General features: G+C 41.9%; 1 pseudogene; it reads left to right on the top strand.

Moving 5' to 3' along the window:
- The first annotated feature begins 471 nt into the window (after nucleotides 1–471).
- On the top strand, nucleotides 472–589 carry LOC124557601 (annotated as a pseudogene).
- Nucleotides 590–15,449: the final 14,860 nt, after the last annotated feature.

Genomic DNA, 15,449 nt, shown 5'->3' with positions numbered 1-15,449 from the left:
CTCGACGGTACCTGTTCTTCAGTATCTGCGGTGTGTCTGGTCTTGATTTAGCTGTGGTTATTCGTTCGTGTTTCCACTTCACAATCACCTCGACATCAGTCACTTTAGAAGTGTTGAAATGTCTGTGATGGATTCGTTATTCACGTGACATACAGTAACGAATCCACGCTTGAGATCACTGATTCTACCGTTCTGCTCTTACTGCTATTCTTCTGACAATACTCACCATCTCCATTTATACAGACGGGATATCGTCACATCTAGTGGTCAGCTTGCCGTCACATAGAGGATACTCTTGCTACTATTGATTGGGTAGTGTTTGATGGCTGTAAAGAAGCCGTAATCGATTACTTAAAAGGGAAGACTTCTAGGCAAAGTGGACATGGAAATTAATTTTCATCGACGACTCATCTGAAGATCAGTAATGTTTTATGTAGCGATTTTTTTTCCGTTCCGTGTTAATCCATAACAGCCAACGGCCTTGCCACAGTGGTACCACCGGTTCCCGTCAGATCACCGAAGTTAAGCGCTGTCGGGTTTGGCTAGCACTTGGATGGGTGACAGTTCGGTCTGCCGAGCGCTGTTGGCAAGCGGGGTGCACTTAACCCCTGTGAGGCCAACTGAGGAGCTACTTCACTGAGAAGTGAAAACGGACAACGCCCCTCCGTATCCGCATCCAGTGACGCCTATCGGCTGAGGATGACACGGCGGTCGGATAGTACCGTTAGGGTCTTTCGAAGCCTGTTCAGACGGAGTAGTAGATGGAGTTAATTCATAATAACGACAAATTCATACAGCAGTTGCGATTGTGTTTCCTCAGTTACCTGAACACGAGCGTATGGAACGGAAATCGAAATCCGTGCTGTACACTGTGCTATATACATAATCCTTTAGAATTACTGCCTCCTGTCCCGAAGTGAGTGAGGTTGTTTGGAATAAATCCACATGCTCAGATTCGACGACGATGTCGTAGCCGGCCGCGGTGGTTTAGCGGTTCTAGGCGCGCAGTCCGGAATCTAGGATATAGGGGACTGATGACCTCAGATGTTAAGTCCCAGTCCCATAGTGCTCAGAGCCATTTGAACCATTTTGAACGATGTCGTAGAGAAATCTCTTAGAGGTTACGGATGAGAGGGTTATGGTTTTCTGCTACACACATTCCTGAAAACACGTTCACTAGGACACAGAGAGGAATTCTTTTGATTTCGCGCCCACGTTTTTCCATAGGGATGGAGTAATTTTTCAAAAGCAACATTTGTTAATAGTATAAAACCTGCCACGGGTAATCCGAAGTTTCGAGCGTTTCCTTGTAATCTGGAAGTGAATGCGAAAGGCGGCGGCCGAGGGGAAGACAGAGGGGCCCGTTAGGCAACGGGAAGCTGGAGCTGGCGCTGTCAGCAGGTGCGTTTTTTGTCGCGATCGGAATGCCTGGGCCCGCCCTGCGGACTCTGGAGGGAGACACAGCTCGCTGCCGGCTCCCAGCGTTTGGAGAGCGCCCACCTAGCTTTTCTCAGACACACGTTAATCACTGTAACTTATCTCCCCGCCACCCCACCACTGCCGTATTTACTATACTATAAAAAATTTTGCTCTCTTCAGGTGAGCGTCAGGACGCTTCTTTGTTGGATCCTTACTGCGCGTGTTGCATATTATACCCGTGCTGCGCTTGATGAGGCGGGGGGAGCGTGAGGAAGTTTGGACCTGCCGTTACGGGCAAGCGCAGTACGACTCTGGCAGCAGCAGTTGTGTGGTTCCGGACTGAGTACGTTCATATGTGCACAGTTAATATGCAGTACTGACTTCGCTTTGCACAATCCTAATAGTCCCGTTACTTAATCATTCAAATTCACAGTTAGCTGCACATATTTAGTAAAAGAAACATACCACGCAGATAAAAAAAATTGATAAGAAGAAATCGCAATAAGTACGTTAAAGACCGCAACTCGTCCGCATCTGACCCGTAAACGGCAACTGAGACGGCAGAGCGATATGATGGTAGTGTTGCCCAGAAAGTAATGCGCCGGATTTTTTTCTTCAACAGTTCTTTGTTGAACATAATGAGAATTACACACACGAAAGAATGGTGTTTTATCTACGCACCCTATTTCTCCACGTAGTCTCTATCCCATTCTATGCCTTTCTCCAGCGCGACACAAGAACGTATATGCCCTGTCGGTACCAATCCTTGTCCTGGAGTTTCACTGTGTGAATCACTTCCTCATCGTCATCAAAATGTCTTCCACGAATGTGTATGTTCTCTCGAATGAGAACATCAGCTCGCTACAACATATCAGGTGTGACAGCCGTGGATGGTCTCCCCGACCGCTGCAAATCGTCAAGCTCTGCCAAACCGCCTTCTCCTGACTTCACCCTCCCTGCCCAGTGACTAACTGCACTTCTGTCGACAGCAGATGCTCTATAGATTTTGCACAAGCGTTTGTGAATATTCCCCTCAGGTTCTTTCTCTGCAGTGAGAAACTCAAAGGCGACACGTTGTTTGTAATGTACATAATCTACACACGCCATTTTGAAACTGTCCTGCAGCTACGCTATTTGTCGAAAGTGACGGAAACTTGGCGCGCTCACTCAGGAGATTCTAAACAATACATACGTAACGTATCGCGTTCGTAGCACTGTTTTCGACTGAGAAAACCACGGGACGGAAGACGTGACAAATTTGTGCTCAGACTAGTGGTTGGTGGGGATAGGAAGAAACCATCTGTTAAAACCTATACTGGAGTTTTAGTTGTGAATAACCGGTATTTTTCGGTGTTTGTTTGGTCGCGGTTATAAAACATTTTTGTTTATGTTCTGCTGACAACTTGACAAAAAAATCGAAATATCAATTAGCCATAGAAGTAGTACCTAAAATTGTTCATTTTTAAATAAACTTTTAAAAAGTCACTAATTATTAATCGTAAAATTTGCATTATTTTAAAATATTAGGTTATTATAGAAAATCGGAAAAACTATCAGTGCTATTTTAATAACAATCCCGACAGAAACAAGCAACAAACACATGTCGTAAGAACTGGTACAGTACTGCTAAGACAATAATGTGCCTGTTACCATGTGGCATGGCTTATTAGATGATATGCATGTACATACAGTGTGCAAGACCTGTCTCTTCTGATCTACATGTTACTTTCTCACTGTTGCAGAATGGCACCAAACCAGGTATGGAAATATTTTACTAAGTAGCCTTCCAATGAAGTACAGTGCTACATTTGCTTTAACAGATTAAACATTTGTCTGCCATTTCTATCAAATAATAAAAGGAGAAGGAAATTATGGCAACAGCAATAAATTTAAAACTCAACGTCATATCTTTCATGGTTTACAGTAAAAACAGAAAGCAGCTGATTTGCTGCATGTGTCTACATAATATTCCTTTATCTGCTTGTAGCCAAGGAAAACGGAAAATTAACACGAAAAATGGAGTTCTTATACATCCGTTTTCACTCTTTAGGACTGGCTATTCGTAATGCCCAAATAGTGGTATGAGCCCGATTATGACATGATTTTTGGGCAGAGTTTCAAAACATTAGCATCAGTCAGAGAATATTGATGAATTTTTGTAGTATTCAACCATTTATCACCTTCTGAGACAAGCCTCGAATGGTAGACGGATTAAGTTTCCTTTTATTTGCCTATTTAATTTAATATTTTGATTCTATATACTGTATCATGAAACTGAGAGAAACAAAATTTTTCAGTATGTTTTTAGATTTCTACGTTTACAATAGGAATAAAAAACCGTAAATCGGTTATTTCAAAAACCGGTTATTTTGAGCGGTTTTAAAGTCAGGTTGAACTGGCGTGGAAAAAAAACCCGATACAACCGAAAGCCAATTGTTGCAGCGATAACTGCCATACCTAGTTGTTGGTGTAGATGGCCGTAGTTCTAAAGATATGAAGAGGCTAGTTTTTGTATGAAAGAACAAACCGCTCGTCTCGAACCAAAGAGTGACAATTGGCTCTAAATGGGAATCAATTATCTGGAGATAACGTTTACTACTTTTCGATTATTTAACCCTGAGTCAAAACCGCAGGTAGTCATAGATTTAATGTCTAAAAATTAGCAAAGAGAAGAGTTGTGAAATGGTGACAACAAATAGCTTCAGCTATGCTTATTGCAAGCGGCAACTTTTCTGATGTTGTTGAGAGTATCACTTCGCTAGTCTATGATGTGTTCGTCTCTTCATATGTTTAGAACTACGGCCATCTACATTCATTTGAACCTGCTTAGTGTTGGCCAGCCTTGTTCTCTCTCTGCAGTTTCTACCCACCATAATTCCCTATGTAACACAACGACACAGTGTGTAACATAAGAAATTTTCGCAGTATTAATGTTGTAATTTTTACCAATGGAGCGATATTTTATGTAATATAGTTTGTCACTACTTCCTAAATATTTTCTTGTGAATGAATATGATTACACAGCTCTACAAAATAAAATTTTTTTTTCGTTGCCAGGGAAGTTTGAACGAAGATGGGATATTGTTATGATACTCATTCCGAGTATATTTGTACTTTTTCCAAATTGGCTCTGGCTTTTGAGATATAGGTTATTTGTGGAAATGAGAGTTTCATGTGGATAATATCGACTGCAGGGTCCATATATGGTGTAATGTATTTGCTACCTGTTTTTTAATTAGTGATATTGTACTATCTTTATTAAACAATTGTGCTCAGGGAGTGCATCTGTGTGGTTGAGGATTACATCATGCAAACATCACACTGTCAGCATGTGTTCAGTCCTGTTGTGCGGTGCGTGTGTTGAAGATATTGAGGGTTGCGCAGATTTGAATTCGGCGGTACTCGACATTCATTTGTTGGCCGAGGTAATCCCCGCAACAGCCGATAGGTAGCGTTCAGTGTAAACAAGAAAAATGGCGATGGTCGAAAGTCACACACATGTGCAGTGCAGCTTCAAGGAGATAGAACCTTTTCATCGTGACGTAGCAAATAAGAGGTGAGTATTCATTTCACACAAAACAATTAATGATGTTTGTTGGATGTGATTGACATGCAAATACAAGAAAGTTCTGAATAATATGTAGTATTTGTGCAATTTTGTTTTAGGAAAACATGAATTCTTCACGCCGTCTTTGCGTGAACCATCCAGATGAGTTCTGCTACATTTGTGGTGAATACGTTCTTCAAAAGAACAGGAAGAATATCACTCCTTTTGTGAAGGAAGCGTATCTGGCATATTTCGGAATTAAACTTGGAGATCAAGACAAGGCGTGGGCACCCCATAAAGTTTGTAAATGCTGTGTGGAGTGCTTACGGCAGTGGACAAAACGAAAAAGGAAAAGCTTAAACTTCGGAGTGCCTATGGTATGGCGAGAGCAGAAGACCCATACATATGATTGCTATTTTTGCATTGTTAATGTGAAAGGTTTTAATAGGTTCAAAAAACGAAAGTGGGAATATCCCGATTTGGAGTCAGCAAGAAGACCGGTGGTGCACAGCAACGATTATTCTTGTACCAACCTTCACAACATTACCCACGCTAACATCATCAGATGACGATGTGCACGGCGAGGAATGTACAAGTAGTGATTCGGAATACGAAGGACGTGAGACACAACCCCAGCAGTTCGACCAGAAGGAGCTCAGTGACTTGATACGAGAACTCAATCTTTCAAAGCAAGCATCTGAACTCTTAGCATCCAGGCTTAAGGAAAAGAACTGTCTTCATCCAAGTGCTAAAATAACAGCTTACCGGACGAGAGAAGAAAACCTTCTTCCATACTTCAACCAAGAAGAGGTTATAGTGTATTGCAGCAATATACCTGGACTTTTACTTGAATTGGGGCTGCCGGAATATAGACCAGAGGACTGGCGTCTCTTCATAGACAGTTCCACTAGAAGTTTAAAATGTGTTCTCCTACACAATGGCAATCGTTACGCATCTATTCCAATTGCCCACTCAACAAAACTTTGTGAAGCATATGCTAACATCAAGATGGTTCTGCAGAAAATTCGGTATATGCAGCACCAGTGGTTGATTTGTGTTGATTTGAAAATGGTGAACTTCTTGCTTGGACAACAAATTGGATACACAAAGCACCCATGTTTTATCTGCATGTGGGATAGTAGGGCAAAGCACGAACATTGGAAGCTGAAAACATGGCCTCCAAGGGAACATATGGCTGTTGGTGAAGCAAACATCATTAATGAACCTCTGGTTAGTAGGGACAAGATTGTTCTTCCACCATTACATATTAAGTTAGGACTAATGAAGCAATTCACCAAAGCTTTAGACAGAAATGGTAATTGCTTCACAAAAAAAAAAATGGTTCAAATGGCTCTGAGCACTATGGGACTCAACTGCTGAGGTCATTAGTCCCTTAGAACTTAGAACTAGTTAAACCTAACTAACCTAAGGACATCACATACATCCATGCCCGAGGCAGGATTCGAACCTGCGACCGTAGCGGTCTCGCGGTTCCAGACTGCAGCGCCAGAACCGCGCGGCCACTTCGGCCGGCCCGATTGCTTCACATACATCTGCAATACGTTCCCTGGACTCAGTAGTGAAAAACTTAAGGCAGGAGTATTTGATGGTCCTCAAATTCGCAGGCTCATCAACGATACCAATTTTACAAGTGTCATGACTGTCACTGAAGCATCGGCCTGGAACAGTTTTGTCGCTGTTGTAAAATGTTTTTTGGGCAATCATAAAGCTCCCAATTACGAGGAACTGGTCAAAAACATGCTCACTAACTTTCAAAACTTAGGAGCTAACATGAGCATAAAATTGCACTTCCTTCACAGCCACTTGGATCGATTTCCTCGTAATCTAGGTGATTTCAGTGAGGAACAAGGAGAGCGGTTCCATCAAGATATTAAAGGAATAGAGGAAAGATATAAAGGAAGATGGGACAGGCATATGATGGCAGATTATTGCTGGAATCTGCAACGTGACTGTTCTGAAGAGACCTATAAAAGGAAAGCGTGCAGGAAGCGGTTCGTCATGGACGGAAAATGATATACTTATAGAGAAACTTTTCAATTATGTTTTATACGTGGACAAATGCCTATCAGGTTTTCGTAGAAGCTATTTATAAAGATTATTTTCTTTTTTCATTGCAGTTTGTAGCGCTCGAGTTCAGTATTAGCAATTTTTTCTAATTTTTTGAATAAATCATGCATTATCTCAAAAACTAGAGCCAAACTGCATAAATGGTTGCTATATTCGTCCTCAGCACCACTAAACCATCCTAAAGCCACTCAAATATCCTTGGCAAGAAAATGAGTGTTGACCAGTGTTATGTAATTTAAAGTGGATATTTAAAAAATACTCAATGAATCTTTCGTCGGTTCTTGATAGAACAACATTATAACAAATGAAAATCACTAGTTTGCTTTTGTTTTGCAATATTACTTTTATTGTGTTAACCGGTTTTTGGCTTACAAGACCATCTTCAGACGTTTACTGATTATAGTCACTAAAGAAGTTACAATGTTTGTAAACAACATTGGAAGACAAGTTACACGTCTACACTGAAGTAGAAATATATAGTAAGTAACAGCTTTGACACTGCTGTGGTAATGCAATGTAAAAAGTAAAAAATTTGACCACTAAATAAATAAAAATAGAAACGGAGTAGACAGGAAAAAACTTTAACACAAAATAGGAACAGCATGCCTACGTAACAGTTTCTATTAATAAACAAGAGTAATAAAATAAAATAAAATTAGTGCTTGACAAGGCTACTTCAGAAAGTATAAAACATGGAGAGTGATACACAAACAAATTAAAAGAAGGAATTATCAGTGCAACTACATAATATATAAGGAACTTAAGCAATATCAATAAGATGAACAGAAATGAATAACATACTGTAAATGCAATCTTTGAGAGGGTGGTGGTACTGCATTTTAAAAGGTAAAAAAAGCTGCACAATACACAAATACTGTTTGCTCCTTTTGTATTTGTGTAGTGTAGTACGTGCTGCACTGGCCGAAATAATACTCGTCGGTACACTGGTAGTTTCTTTTCTTTATTTCTGTAGCGGCCGAGGTGATTCTAACAACCCATGGCCGCAGGAATGTCTTAAGTATTTATTACTGTCACCGAACGTTAATGTATCACTTGATACGGACAAGATACTACTCCCTTCTCACAGAATACAGTTGACGATAAACATTTATGCAGAATATGGTAGACATAATTATCACAGTGCTGGCTCGGTAGTTAGACGATGGTGTAGTTTTCGAAGTCAGCGAGATGATGTGGTTGCGTATGGTAACTCTTCTGGGCGTGTCTAAGCCACCGCCTCTCATTCGTCGCTGCTTCTGATAGCGACTATGTTTCCTTGTCCGTCCGTCGCAGGGTACTAACCCGTCCACGGTACCTCGCTCTTCGGACGACACAATAGCTTTTATGCAATAGGTAATGGTTTTGTCGAATATCTTATACAGGAGAAGATGATAAATGTAGAGTTCTTTATGTCTTGTCTGTCTCGTGTGCTGTGGAGATCATCATATACCGCATTGTTCCATTGTTAGTAACATGTCTTCTTTTTTAACCATTGTGTGAGCAATAATGCATGTTACTTTTGTATCATTTCTCTTCGGGTTTAATTTTTGCCATTGAGATAGCATACATTCCTGGCCCCATACTTTGTGGAAACCTGGCAACGTCAATACAGTACAGAGTGCTGAAAATAGCTCCTGCTGGTGGTGCCTGGATTATAGACTGTCCCACAGACACAAGAGCTATTATGAGCTCTAATTATAGCAGTTACAGAAAACTGCACTGTCCTATAATAACTTCAGTGCTCATCATATAAAATATATTAGTTATGCACACATAACAGGAAGGAAACTATTTCGCTATAAGGGGTATATGAAAGAGTTAAGAACTCAGGGCGCTGTATTCTGCTCCGGGGAAAACGTACTCGTGCATGTTGCTAAGCAAATACTATTCTATTATGCGTATTGTTGTCATTCACATAGCTTCCACATGTAGCTGTTGTTATCATCAAGGTGACAATATGAGACATAAAAATTTATTGTGTGTCCCTACTTTAAGGGCACATTTGTTTTAAAATGTTCTCTTTGACGAAAACTGAAGAACATGGCCAAGTCTTATCTGTATATAAATTTCATGAGATAATTTGTGTCTATTATTTTACGTTCTCTGAGAATATAAGTGACATTCTGTTATTGACTTTACGAATAGATTACAGTCATAGAAATATTCCTCTGAATTCCTTTGGTCTCCTCTGTCAAAACTCAGAAAGCACGCTCTAGCATATACAAGTAGTATCTGTTCACTGTTCCCGCAAGCTTACGGTTCTTCAGTTCGTTTCTGTCTTCACTTCGAGACATATAAAACTTCCTGCCCCAACATGTGCCAACGATGTATGCTCAAAAGCCAGAAGCAAGCGAGAGAGGTTGCGTCATGATTCTGTAGCGTTTCGTCATGTGTCCCTCCAGCGCTTCAGAAGATAGCGGTAAATGTCAAAATTCCCTTTACTGGCACAAGGAACGACTCTGGTGGTGGTAAAGTAAGATGTGGAGCAAAAACAGCAGTCATTGTTTTGTTTTACTCACGGTGTACTACAAATTGCATTGTTTCAGTAACTGCGAGATAGTTTTATTAGTGTCCAGTCCCCAAACAATAGGTAGCAGAATGCTCGACTGGGCGAACTGACACTAGTGGAATTTAGTAGATTCAATTTGCGATTCTATCTAGTCTACAATTAAAATGAGAAAATGTACTGGCAATAAAATTTCTGAAAGCCAAGAGCATTTTGTGGAGAAATGCCTAGCATTGTGACTCATTCCAGTGACAATGGTGTCAGATGCTGGAATATATAGATACATTTCATCTTTTTTCCTGAACGCATGCTTGCGTGTTGTGGTGCTGTAGCGTTATTTGTCATGTTATTGAGGATTTTGAGAATAGAGGAAAAACAGAGTAGAAAACATGAGTGCGTTTGTGATTACAACGGCCTCATGCGTAAAGTCTTGTGACCAAGAACTGAAAGCCGTTACATCTCTTTCTTACGTCAGCTTAATAATGCTGATGATGATACATTTTTCAACGCAAATATTCGAATCGGCTGGCTCCACAAAGAAGGTAAATTGGACAGAGGTTCCAAGTTTAAGATCATGCTAACAATGATGTTATCAAAGAAGGAACACTAACTGACTTGGAGGTCGATATACAGCATACAAAAGAACTGACCATGCATACTTAGGGAAATAGTCAAACAAGCTCCGGAAATGACTCGGAAAAGTACATAAGGCTGACACTGAGAGGCCGGGATGCAAATCCCATTACTATTCGACCAAAATAGTCACGTGTCAGTTAAAAGTCGACACTACTTTGTAGTGAGACCCGACGCTGATATCCTAACTGCTTGTTATCGGAAGCTGTAGTGATCAAATTCAAAGACAGACAGAGGTAGTAAGAGAGCGTCGAACGTTTCGTCCCATCTATAACGCTCCATTGCAGATGAAACCAGCACGTGTGTAGAAGAATTGGAAGGAAAAAGGGTATCTTTTCCCACGGAAGCAGCTGTACTGAGAAATTTGGTGGAAATAAACATGGAGGAACTTAAAAACAACTGCCGGAGCCGGAACTGAATGCCGCTCCTCGCCATACCGAGCGATATCCTTATTCAGTGCTTCACCTCACAAGGATTTAAAGCCAGGTACTAATGTCCTACTTTCGGTTTTCCAAAGTTTAACCATATTTCCTTCAAGTGAATGCAATGAGTCTTTCTTCAGTACGGTTGCTATAGTCAGAAACTGTTCGCTTCTCTGTGGGACCATGTTTTTTACAGATGCCAATAACGATGTAGGTAGCTTGTTTTTCAATGCGGAGCCACACGACTCAATGAATGGCGTGGTCTATTACAAGCCTTTGTAGCTGATGTCTTCAACACGTGGCAGTGGCGACCCAAAAGTAACCATTTCCGAACCTGGTACAGAAAGAAGTTTTCATCTCCAGCATTTGATCAGCAGTGGAACGAAGTTTCTGTCATTACCACATATGGAATGAAACGAGAAGGTCGTGTGCGATTATTGGCCAGGAGACACTGTCTGCGGTTCTTGGGCCGCCTAGTGTAAGTTTTTCTATTTGATGCTGTTTCGGCATACAGACCCTAAGCGAAGAAGATGTACGACGCGTCCGGGAATCGTACCAGGGACCGCGAGATCTAGAAGCAGCGACTCTAACTCCTAGACTACGAGCTGAGGGCGCAATTACTTATTATTCCATCGATATCGATGTAGTTGAATACATTCGTTAAAGAATTGCAATTTAGAACTTTAGTTGATAAACTTGCGTGGGGACGCTTGCTTTAATCATAAATATATGTCCAAACGATGCTAAATGTTATTATCTTTCCATAAAGAAAAGTAATATCTTCTCAACAATCTTCAAATCGTGAGCTACACCCCTCATTTTTATATATGAAATTAGTGAATTTGCTCATGGCACTTTCGTTGCCTACGTCTGCGGTCACTTTCAGGACTCAAAATAATCATCAAATTGACTAATTTAGTACGGTTGCATTTCGAATTGCTGGTGCATCCATGTATCACCACAATAAAAATAAAACTGTGAATGGCTGAAGTATGAAAGGACAGTGGCATATTTAAGTTTACGAAAATGATAGCAAGTTTTTATTCATTCTTTTAGAACTACAATAGAGCTCATAAATCTTGCAAAAGAAAAATGACAAACATGAATCAGAAAAGGGATGGTGTTTGATTAGCAAAGCATTCATTGGGGTGGAAACTAAACAAATTCTCCCCTGAATTAATCCCTGCTACTACGCAATCAGAGTTTGTCCACATGAATCCACTGTGAGGCCGAATTCTGTTCAAAAGGAGTCAGCTACGAACAAGTACACCAGAAACTATGGCTCACGGAGAACGGGGAGCTATGAATATCATTTAACAACCCTCCAACACTGTAGCAGTACTTCACCCTTTCACCTTGATTCAGGCGGCAGAGCAAGTCCGCTGTGGACGAGAATCGGAACGCTGCGACAGCAGTAATGTTCTGAAGCGTCCACGAAAATATGCAAACTACGCGGACTTGTGTTCTGATTATTAGAACTCGGGGAACTTACCTATCAGAGTCCTTAAATCCTAGCACATTTCAGAGTGAGGCGCACCCGTCTGCTGGTCTGACCAAGCAATCCGTTTCACAGGCATGACAGCGCGTGCTGGAACTGTCAAAAGTCAGACGGCCGATTCAGGACGAATAATTCACGCTCATGACACATGATCTGTATAAGATGATATGCAGTTTCACTATCGGTACAGTTGGAAACTGCCACTGGCTCTTAGTCCACCACAAGTTACAGACCCCAAGTCTTACCCACTAGGGAAAGACCAGGAGTTCTCCACCAGTGGAGGACCAGAAGACGAAGAAGGCAATGAATCACAGTCACTTTCCACCAAGCCTCGGTACGGAAGCCAAATTACCAGAAAAAATACCCGCCTTCACGTTGTACAAACCAGTCGAACCATCCTCTACTCAATGAGTCTCCCCTCTTGACTGTTCTACTGGCCTAGTAGCCAGTTCAGGCACAGAACCGGGGTCCCCACGCTGAGGAGCAAGCCTCTGCTTTGCGTCTCCTGAGGGGAGCCGATCAGAGACTTAAAACCTCTCTTGTCTGAAAAAAGAAGATTTCAGCCTAGGGAGGTGTCGTTCTCCCATTACGCATGGTCATGATCCGGCAAAAAACTCGTAGTTAGCTGGGACCACAGTCCGTCATTTATGGAGAGATCTAATCTTTCCAGACCGACCATTTACAGTTGCATAAAAAAGGCTGTTAAGCTTCCGAGACAGTTGTGCTCATGAAATATATGTTTTTGCTGCTCGCTAAAAGAGCCTGGCGACTTACTGGCGTCAGGGGGGTTACAGTCTTGCCACCAATGAACTTGTGCACCAGCCGCTCTGTTCATATCGTCCCAGCTTCTAACGTGAGAATGCTTCTAATCTCACGACGATCCTGCCGTTTGCACAAAAGCTCAGATTACAGCAGTCTCTCTTAAACGGCTTCCTCCACACACTTTCCGCCAACTGGCTGCCTTCGCGACGGTCTGTCGGTTGGCATAGGCAAAATGTTTTGCGAACCGGTGCCCTCGTGCTCTAACTTTAAGCGGGAAGAATGGAGTGCCACGACCCAAAATCCTTGTGCAGATACGATTCATAGCGCCCTGCTTCCGCGATTCATTCACACAGCCAGGTCGGTGGACACGATGTTTATTGACTGCAATCCATCTTTCTCCCTGTTCTCCATCGCTTCCAGTGTGGCCCCTCAAGTTCAAGTTCTCTACAGGCTGCACATGCAGGTATATGAACATTCCACCCACAATTTCCTCATGTAAAAACGTCAGACATCACATACTCAACGCAGGACTGGGTAATTTGGAGTTCATGACCTAAAATGTGAATATTAATGTCACCGAGACCGTAGTTAATGTGAGAGATTGGCGTGCCACCTTTCAAATTTTGTAACGAAAATGTACCGACAACTGAAAGTTTATGCCAGACCAGGAAGGAACCTATTTTCTCTACCTCTCTTATTTCGTCAAGCAGTTACTTGGTTTAGGTTGCAGCAGCTTGACGTGACATGGACTCAGCAAATCGTAGGAAGTCCCCTACAGAAAAATTTGGCCATGCTGCCTATGTAGCCGTCCTTGATTGCGAAAGTGCTGCCGGTGCAGAATTTTGTGCATGAACTGGCCTCTCGATTATGTCCCATAAATGTTCGATGGGATTCATGTTGGGCGATTTGGGTGGCGAAATAATTTTCTCAGACAGTCCAGAATGTTCTCCAATCCAGTCGCGAGCAGTTGTGGCCCAGTAACATAGCACATTGTCTTCCACAAAAATTACATCTTTGTTTAGGTACATGATGCACAGGAACTGCTTCAAGTGGTCTCCATGTAGCCGAACATAACCATTACCAGTCAACTGTCGGTTTACTTGGACCAGAGAACTCAGCCCATTCCATGTAAACACAGTCAACCCCATTATAGAGCTTGCAGAGTGCCTTGTTGACAATTTGGGACCTTGGCTTCGTGGGACAGGCGCCACACTCGAAACCTACCATCAGCTCTTACCAACTGAAATCAGGGCTCATCTGACGAGGCCACGATTTTCCAGTTGCCTAGGGCGCAACCGATATGGCCATGAGCCCAGGAGAGGCGCTACAGGAGATGTTGCGCTGTTAGCGAAGGCACTCGCGTCGGTCGTCTGATACCATAGCTCATTAACGCCAAATTTCGCCGCAAAGTCCGAACGGATACATTCGTTGCACGTCTCACACTTATTTCTACGATTATTTCACGCAGCGCTGCTTGTCTGTTAGCACTGACAATTCTACGCAAACGCCGCTGCTATCGGTCGTTACGTGAAGGCCGTCGGCCGCAGCATTATCCGTGGGGAGAGGTAACACCTGAAATATGGCATTCTCGAAACTCTCTTGACCCTGTGGATCCCGGCATACAGAATTCCCTAACTATTTCTAAAATGGAATGTCTCATCCGTATAGCTCCAACTGCCATTCCGCATTCAAAGTCTGTTAATTCTCGTCTTGCGTCCATAATCACGTGGGAAACCTTTGCACAAGACCTTTTCATAAAATACAACTCCACTAATGCGTTGCTCTTTTATACCTTGTTTACGTGATACCACCACCGTCTCTATATATGCATAACACTATCCCATGACTTTGGTCAATTCATTGTATGTTACATTGCAGGTTCAGTATATCTGAACGGTTTGAATTGATGTCATTTCCTTGCATTGTAACTTAACTAATTTCATCGTAATCGAACAATTAATTTCATTTCTGTTCATTTAATTCATTTCAGAAAATCTTTCTTTCAGTTGTGAAATATTAATCGCGTACATTACTATTAAAAGAAGCGAAACAATTGAGTATTTTGCTGTGCAGTTAACCAATAGCAAAGTGAGTACAGTACAGTTAGCGCACGGGAGCTACGGAAAATTGCGCTGAGAAAAGCTGTAGTTTTTTCTCTTAATTTATTGGCTTTTATGTCGTGCCCATGCAGCTATCTCAGTAGCGTAATGTCAATTACGACGATACGAACTCAAGAACAACAGAACACCCAGTCCGCAAGCGGAGAAAAACTGATGTAGTTGTCTGAGAACTTAGCACTTGAACACGGATCACTACACACTTATTACAAGGAAGAAGGGTAAAGTAGGGTTTGAAGTCCTGTCGACAGTGACATCGTCAGAGATAAGGTACAAGCTTGAATCGGACAAAGGAGCGCCAAAAAATCAGATGTATTTTTAAAGGACGCCTCATATTATTAGGGTGAGGTGACCTAGGGAAAGACCTGAAAATATGGTTTGAATTACGCTCGTCCCGAATGTGAGTCCAGTGCATTGACCATCAGGATTCTTTCTTGATGAAGGGCTGCGTTGCAGC

Source organism: Schistocerca americana, chromosome X, assembly GCF_021461395.2.
Source record: "Schistocerca americana isolate TAMUIC-IGC-003095 chromosome X, iqSchAmer2.1, whole genome shotgun sequence".
Lineage (NCBI taxonomy): Eukaryota > Metazoa > Arthropoda > Insecta > Orthoptera > Acrididae > Schistocerca > Schistocerca americana.
This window is presented reverse-complemented; position numbering and strand designations above follow the sequence as displayed.